The sequence below is a fragment of the Athene cunicularia genome (assembly GCF_003259725.1).
Source record: "Athene cunicularia isolate RWA chromosome 1 unlocalized genomic scaffold, athCun1 chr1_part1, whole genome shotgun sequence".
Lineage (NCBI taxonomy): Eukaryota > Metazoa > Chordata > Aves > Strigiformes > Strigidae > Athene > Athene cunicularia.
Genome location: NW_020799091.1, coordinates 15,371,360 through 15,379,969, shown reverse-complemented (window position 1 = coordinate 15,379,969; position 8,610 = coordinate 15,371,360). Strand labels below are relative to the sequence as shown.

The following is an 8,610-nucleotide window of genomic DNA, read 5'->3' as shown; positions in this document are numbered from 1 at the left end:
GCGGGCATGCTCAGTAGCGGCGCTGACGCCGCTGCCCTCCCTCCAGCGGGCGGGGCGAGGGGCAGGGGCGGCGGCCACGGCTGGCGCTGGCGCTGTGGGCCTGCAGGGGCGGGCCGAGATCGGCACCGGCGGGGACCGATGAGGCTGGGGGTGGCGGATAGTCCCAGCTATGGCTAAATGAACGTAATTTCCTTGTAACTTCTGGCTGCCCCTGGCTTTGTGCGAGACAGGGCTGCGTTTATGCCGCTGAGGAGAGCGGCACCGTTACCGGTTAACGGCAGATAGTTCCCCCGGTGTCTTTGGCCCTGTCGCTGCCATTAGCACATGGGTATGTGCCTGAAGAACCGGCCCGGCCCCTGGAGGAGGAGACACGTGCCGGCAGCTGTGGCAGCGGGGGCGGCCTCTCCCCTGGGCCTTCCCTGGGCTTGCTGCTTTGTGTTGACTAGAAAAGAGGAGACAATTGTTCACACACCAGATGCGAAGTACTGCATCACCCGGGTTTGATTCTGGCTTGTAAAGAATATGTCCGAACAAAAGCCTTTCATATCCTGTGCTCTTTGTTCTGCTAAGAACCGTAATGGTTGTCAGAACTGGATTCCCGTGTGCCCTCAATTACAGGCTATCTGTAAATCATCAAAAGGTAATAATGTTGTTGACACTTTAGTTTTGCAATTGGGCCATGGCTAAAAATTTAGGGTCTGTTTGAACATTTATGACCCTCCTTTCTATTGCTTACCTTTAGAAATACATGTGCATTTAACTGTTCTATACTGACCATGCACAAATGATGCAAAAATATTGAAAATTGCATTCTTTTAGGTATTTCTTAAAATCATTATCTTATGTCAGGTAATTCTTAGAATCCTTGTTATTGTTGTTTAGCATTCCCAGCTCCCCGTTAATGTGAAAAAGTGCTGTTTCTACACAGGCCAGAAAAGAACAGCTGGCTTTGTGTCAAGCCTCAGTTACACCTGAGTATATGTTGGTCTTTGCAAAATATTTTAAACACAGAAGTAACGTTTTGGGAAAAAAAATGTTTTGGCTAGGAATCAGTAGCGTAGCTCACTTATTTTTAAAGAAGATTACCATTTTTCCTCATTACTTAGTCAAGCAAAGAATGCCATATATACTCCTTTATGTATTATCCAAAGAGGGAGACAAAGCTGACTGACAGCAGGGGAGGATGTTGCACAATCAAGAAAAACTCCAGGAAAATGCTATTCACCAATATCAAATTGTATCTGAGACTTACATTTCAAACACTGTATTCTGCACACTTGAAGAGGAAATTGTGGCCATATCTATATTTCATTACTGATATGTGAAAGTACTAAAGGAATGTGGATATTGCCTAGTTCAAAAAAACCCCTAAGGTTTGGTTAATAGATTGGACTTGTCCATGCTGTTTAATAGGTGATGTAAACATGTAACAGTTTTTTCACGAGTGGACTTATTTTTTAAAAAACATAAGTATCATGCGTAAGTGCAAATTGAGGTTCAAGATGCAGTGTATAATATGTAATATAATTATGAATATATTCAATATAAGCCCACATTTTTATTATAAGTAAAACATGCTATCATAATAAGCTATGCTAAATTGTAAGTATGCTCAATATTGCATGTGTGTTTTGAAAAAAAACACAAGCACATACAGGAGTGATGACCACAGAACCCAATAAAAACAGTAATTTCCTCTTAAAGATTTTGCAGTTATTATTTTTGACAGAATTACAAGTACAGCATGGCATGTTAATTCCTTTTTTTTTTTTTTTTTTCTGAAATGAAAATTACAATTCTTGAACTTTTTTAGCTAAGAAAATAATTTCCAAAGGAACTTGATGAGTTCAAGAAATTCAAGGATAAAATCCAGTCAGTTTGAGTTCTAAGTGATTATTTTCTTTATCTTTGTGGATTCATGTGATTGTGAGAGGCTATGCAATTGAAGATCACTTCTTGAAGAGAGGGAATCTTTCACTTCTGGAATGCCTCCAGGAATCAATGCAATTTCTCTGCTTCCTAGTGGTACCATGCTGGGTTTTTTCCATGCTGTTTTTTTTCAGTCACTTCTAAAGAACCCAAGCCTTTAAAGTCTCTGTGTCACCTTTTTTTTCTTGGAACACATGTCTCAACATTTATTATTGATAAATGCCACTATTGTGAATTAAATGTCTCAGAATGTCACATACATCTTTTCTGATTATCTAAAAATGTTTGACTGAATATTAATTTTCTTTGAACTTTGGTTATTTATGAAAAAGCTGTGAGACTCAGTTGCATTGAAATTTCCAGACAGGAACCTGGAATTCTGTTTCCATCTGTTTTCAGTCTTGGACAGTCAATGACAATCAAAACAATAATGCAATATAAAAGTACAGAACTTTGTACTTAGTATTTATAATTTAATTACATTTCAATCCACTCTTGTGTTTTTTGACAGCAATTAGAAGTGTCACCAAATCCTTTATTTACAGGTTCCACTCGTATTCAACTCGCTGAATATTTTATTAGGTGCGGTCAAATTAGATGTGTAGCGAGGTCTTTAAAAATTGTTAACAAATTACTGATTTCTCCCCTTTTTCATAGATAAGGTGTGAAAGTAGCAAATCGTCTTGATGGGTATATAGTTGGTTTAGTAATATAACACATTTTTAATATTTGATATTAAAATGCTGACCTTGACCTTTACAGAACTTACATTGACTGTACAGTTAAATTTTGTCTTAAAAAAAAATCAAACCATTTTCTAGAGAAATGTATATAATTTCTTTATCTTCAATGGAATTCTTTCTTCCTAGGTACATATAGTATGCTGTAAAATATCAGCATTTCAGATTTCTCATTTTAAAAGTCCTGCTATCTAGTAAGATATACTATCCAAGTTAGGAGGAGGCTCAATGACAAAGGTAATATTCTCTTGAAGATCAGTTTATTTCTCATAAGATACCTGTTAAGAAGTATTAAGAATTAATATTCTTTTTTTTTTAATTGGTGAGAGAGTGCTGTAGCACAGCTATATAGTGCTTTGAGATAAAGCAGATAGATTGTTTTACAATTGTTTGTAAAGTACCAAATAAAGGCAGAATTTAGATTGGTTTTGCCAGCTGTGTTGGTAGAGGAGAACATCTACACACAGAATGTTATTTGTAGTGTCTGAATGTTCACATGCCTCATGTAAGATTGGTGTCCGTCATGCTGGGAATGGCCTCGGGCTTCAGACCTTCAGTCCTCTTACAAAGGTTTAGTCACGTTTATTGTCCAGCAGGCATGGCCTAATGTGTTTTTTCTGACAAAGTGCTAACTTATCTATACATGATACTTATGTATGCTCAGTACTTTCACAAAACAACATTCCCTAGGCTATTACAAAGTCACATATATTTGTATATGTTTTTATTTTACTATTATAAAGTGATCAAAATGGCTTGGTGTAAGTCTTCTGTACCCTGTGTCCTCATCTGGGTGTTCGTGCTCCATTCTTATTACACAGGCCCTTGCCCTCCCTTGTTTAATATATTTTCATCTGTTATTCACTTAGAATTAACTGCACATCTTACACCATTCTAAAGTTCATTAGCACTTTTAAACTTCTGTAACAATTTTATCTGTCGGTCGCATTATCTAAGGCTATTTTGACTGTTGGTTTAGCAAAGTCTTTTCAGCAAAAGCGTTTATGAATGTAAATGTGCTTTATATGAGTATGTTCTGATTGATGCTCTAGTGAGAACTACAGTAGACACTGCACAAACAAACAAAAGTTCATCTCTGCTCAGAGTTCACTCTGCAGTTGTGTTTGCTTTGCTATTTCAAATCTGGTGGAATGGATATGAATGTCATTTCTAGGAGTCATATTGCAGTGGTTATGATTTTAGTGTATGCCTGTAGAGATATTCTGAAAGTGGCTATCCTGGATGTTTTTGGTCTCCTATATAAGTTTAACACTATGCTGTATTTACAGTATCTTAGTGTAATATCTAGGGTTCAACAAATACTTGTTATGAAATTGATACACAAAAGTGCAGCTGGACTTTGTGAAGGATAAGTATGAACTAATTACACATTTCAACTTCTTCTGCATACAGAATTATATCTAAGAAGGATTGTTGATGGTGCCAACTAAAAGAAAATCTTTATAAATATGCCTTATAACTATCTTTGACACGGGAACATTAGCATTGATGAAGTAAAAGAATTCCTCTAGAAATTCAGTGAGTGTTTTGGCAGCTCTTTGCTTACTATACAAGTATTAAAATCAGTTAAACTTTTTCTTGTAGCATTTTTACCAATAGATTAGATACTACTAGTAGGAATGCATGTATATCTCATATTTTGACTATGGGCTTATCAGACTTCGTGGTGTGGTTGTCTGGCATCTGGGTCAACAAGCTTATTATGCTACTCCATCCCTTATTGTCTTGGGAAAAGGTCAGTGTTAAAACAGAGGATCTTGTGAACAGCAGAACTAATGAGGTCTGGGTCCTTATTAGTGGACTTTGTGACAGACCATTAGAATGCTCCTACTATCGGAGCTCCCAGGTGGTGGCCTTAGTTCATCACTGTAATGACCAAAATTAGTTTACCATCCCCAACCTGCTTCTGTTCAACTCCTAGCTGCTTTGTGGCCATACATAGGCTGGCCATTTCTTGATGCTTGACACATTTCTTGACAACTATCAGATGTGCAGAATGCAGAATTGCTCCTCAACTGGAGATCTGTACAGATACCTTCAAGAGGTACCTGTATGTCCCCAGACATGTATCATATGGGGTTGACCTTAATAACTTTGAAGTCTGTATCAAATTTCACTATAATGGCCAATGAGCCATTTGTTTGATGTGACTTTCAAGCAGAAAAACGGGGCAAATATTAACTTTAAGGGTTTGGTTTTGAATGATTTTTTTTTTTTTTTAAAGAAAAACAGGCTAATAGCTAACCAGGCATTTGTCAGTGTAAGATGTGCAAAGATTCAGTACATGAACAGAGGAGTTTTGTCAAGTGGTAGGGTAACTTGAATTTGGTCACATCAGAGAACACATTTGATCTCACCACAGGCAATATCCAGTCACATACCCCAGTACTCGGGGTCTGATACGTCATGTTACAGGAGATGCTGGAAGGCTGGTTGTGTGACAGGTGCCCAGTGGGTCAGATGATTGAAGAGGGCTCAAGTATGTAGCCTTTGTCTGCCATGATAAAAACCCATATGGCACACAGCTGTACAAAAGTACGAAACAAAAGTAGGAGATCCCAACTGTGAGAACCATCCACTGCAGTTTGGTTCTTGGTAATCCACATAAAGACAGGCTTTGTAATTGGAATCCTGTGGGAGTAAATGGAGCAAATATAAGGAGGCTTGTTGCCCAGTTTTCCTGAACTCCAGACCTACGCAACGTATGTCTGCATCTTCTGTGTTTTCTACCCTTTTGTCAGGAACTTGATCAAATATTTATAACTGTTGATTAATTCATATGGCTTTGTGGAAGAAAGCATGAAATAATTATGAATGCTAGTTGGCCTTGTTTAACATAACAAGTTTTAGCTGAATTCTTAAGATATTTTGGAGGGCTCTAAAATCATCCAGTAAATCAGTAAAGTAGTAACCAAAATTATCAAATAAAGCAGGAATTGGCTACAAGGGAGATAAGAATTGATTTTTTTAATATTTATATTTTTAATGGAGTAGAGAGGAGGGTGAATTAGGTTAAACCATAGCATGGTATTCATTAGTATTTTTCTTAATGGTGGACAAAAATAAGGAGACACTGATGTTACAGATTAGGATTAGGATGCACCGGATGACTGCATATTGGAGGAGTGAGACACTGATGGGATCTTAACCATAATGTTGTACAACAAATCTGATATCAGTGAAAGAAATATGAGATCAGACTGGAGTGGATGAAGAGAAAGCTGCAAAAAATAATAAGGAAAACAAAAATTCAGATTTATAAATGGACTTTGGAACTTTTGAGAATTGTTCATTCTAATAAAAGTTGAGAAAGGATATCAACACTCTTGATAATTATGAGTGAATGAATATATAGAGGAAAATTAAGTCAAATGACAATTTTGATGGAAGAACAAATATATGTAAGCATTAATAAATTGTGTAATTAAAAGAATGTTTGCAGTCTTGGCAGTAATGTAGGGGGATAGTCTTTCTGTGGAAATAGTGATAAAAGAAAACTTTCTGAAATATAGATTACTTTTATGAAAGTGATTATACAATATCTTTGCCTAAAACAGCAGAGATGGACTTGATGACATCAGATGTTTCTGTATTCATTATACAGAGACAAATATTACTGAAATTGGTAATTTCACCTAGAGAAAGCAAGTTGTGGGTCGGATTTTGCTATAGAAATTACAGGTGAAAGGAGAAAGACGTCTCCTATGTATTATCAATTCCATAATTTTGTGAAAAGGTTTACATTTCCTTTAGAAGTATTACTTTACATGATAACAAATAAACCTTGAAATTTACTTACTTTTTTTTTTTTAAGTTTCATTCAAATGTGGGAAAGTAATTTTACAGAAACAACTCTGCTTTTGAAGAATCAGTCTTTTGAGGAACAGGCTTCTAAGTTCATAAGAAAAGGGTATTCTAGAGAATTCTGACATACTGAAGGACTTTATGATTTATGGAAGTTCATGAGGCCATACATTGTCAAAATAAATGGTGGTCTTGTTCTTCTGTATTTTCCTAGTTCCTCAGGCTTAGAATGGAAAGAGTGAATACGTGAGATTGGCCATGGGAAGGAGAAGATGCCTGCTCCAAGGGTGCCAATGCTGGCAGCAAGATCAGTGGATCTCTTCTATTCCAGGAGACATGGAGGTCTATTTGTGGTTGGAGCCACCTGACTAGATATAGATCAGTCTGCTATGAAAGTACCTCCCATAAAGAAGACAGCCTGATGTCTTAGTTTGCTCTGAATGTGTCATGTATAAGATAAGCCTTTTTGTGAAGTTAAAACCCCAAATCAGTATTTTTCTGGTTTCTGGGTTTGGCTTGGAATTTTTTTTTATCCCCTCCTTTGTCAATTCAGGTGGGCCATTATCTGTTGCTAATTTTAATTGGAATTGTGGAAGCAAAATTCTGCAATAGAAAAACTTTGGTGTGTTTCCTTAAGCTTTAAAATAGGCAAGCTTCACTCGAATTTGCAGTAAGGGCAGTTTATGCATCTTTAGCAGTATAAATGGCTCTTTAGATAGGTGTAAATAAAATATACTCACATTTAAAGTTTCTTTATGTTGGCAAAGTGGAGTAAAATATTTTTAAAGTATAAAGTAGTGAAGGCCAATTTACCATACAAACAATGCACTTCAGTATAGAGATTTTGAACAGAAAAACTTGGCTGCTGAAAGGGAGATTGCACTGTATTACATTTAAATTGGTTCTGAAGCCAGTTAATTTATGCCACAGTTAAATGAAGCTTATGGTGTGCAGCATAAGCTGTAAGCAAACATACAGCTTCCTATCAAGACTAGAGGTACAAGAAAAAATTAGTATCAATTGACTAAACATTCAGAGTTGCACTGTTGCCAAACCATCTCTGAATGACCCTATTTGGTAAGCCCTAGCAATCCTGTGATTAGGCCAGGCTGTCAGTGTTTGTATTTTGATATTTTAGTCTGGAGTGCCTAATGGGAATCCACTTAGAAAGTAGTCTAGTAGCTGTACCTCCCTTCCACTGTAACCTTTAGAAAGAGCATTGGTCTGTGCTGAGTTTGGGGTTTGTGGTATACAGATGAGCCTTTTGGAATCTAAAAATAGGTAACAGAGTTTTCCTTTTCCATCTCCATTTTTACCTAAAATTGTAAGAGTTTGGGGGTTTTTTGGAGGGTAAGCCTAGGGCTAGTCTTTCTCTTAAATGACCATTAAAAATTTTAACACACCCCTTGGTGTACTTCCTGTGAACTTTATTGAAAGAATTCCTACAGGTGGGTACTATTTCCAGAGTTGTTTGATGATATATGTCAGATAAGTTACTTTTCAAGGTATGCCATGTGTATATATTTTACAAATTAGAAATACTGTTGTCAAATTAAATTCAGTGTAGAAGTCACTTATTAAACAAGTTTAAAACTCTGCATAGGATTTACAAACCAAATTCAATGATGGGGATTTTTTTGTTTGGTTTATGGTATATTGTGATTTTTTTAAATAGTAAGACCATAGAATCAATTCCTTGTTTTTCCATTTCACTTTCAGGAATAGATTGAAGAAACCATGGCCAATCAACGGGATTACATTAGCAGACCTATTTGCAACGGAATTTCTGTTCCTGAAAATAAGATCAATTCCTTAGTGGCTGAAGGTCATGGACAACAAATTCTAAAAGTACTACAAAAGTTCAGAGAACAAAATATATTTTTTGACTTTAAAATTCTTGTGAAAGATGAAATAATTCCTTGTCATCGTTGTGTACTGGCAGCATGCAGTGATTTCTTCAGGTAAACCCAATTTTGGCATGAGTTTGCAGGAAATGGATTGTAAGCTCTCTGGGAGGGAGGGAAGGAAGGAATGAATATAATTACAAAAATTAAAAAATAAATTATCACAGCTTACAGAGTCTTGAGCAAAGCATTCAAACATCATATTAAGGATA

At 36.5% G+C, this 8,610-nt stretch overlaps 1 long non-coding RNA gene across 1 annotated transcript; it reads left to right on the top strand.

Moving 5' to 3' along the window:
• The first annotated feature begins 109 nt into the window (after positions 1 to 109).
• On the top strand, positions 110 to 8,610 carry LOC113480114. Its single transcript, XR_003398432.1, has 2 exons — positions 110 to 640; positions 8,214 to 8,610. It is a non-coding gene; the product is annotated as an uncharacterized LOC113480114 (long non-coding RNA).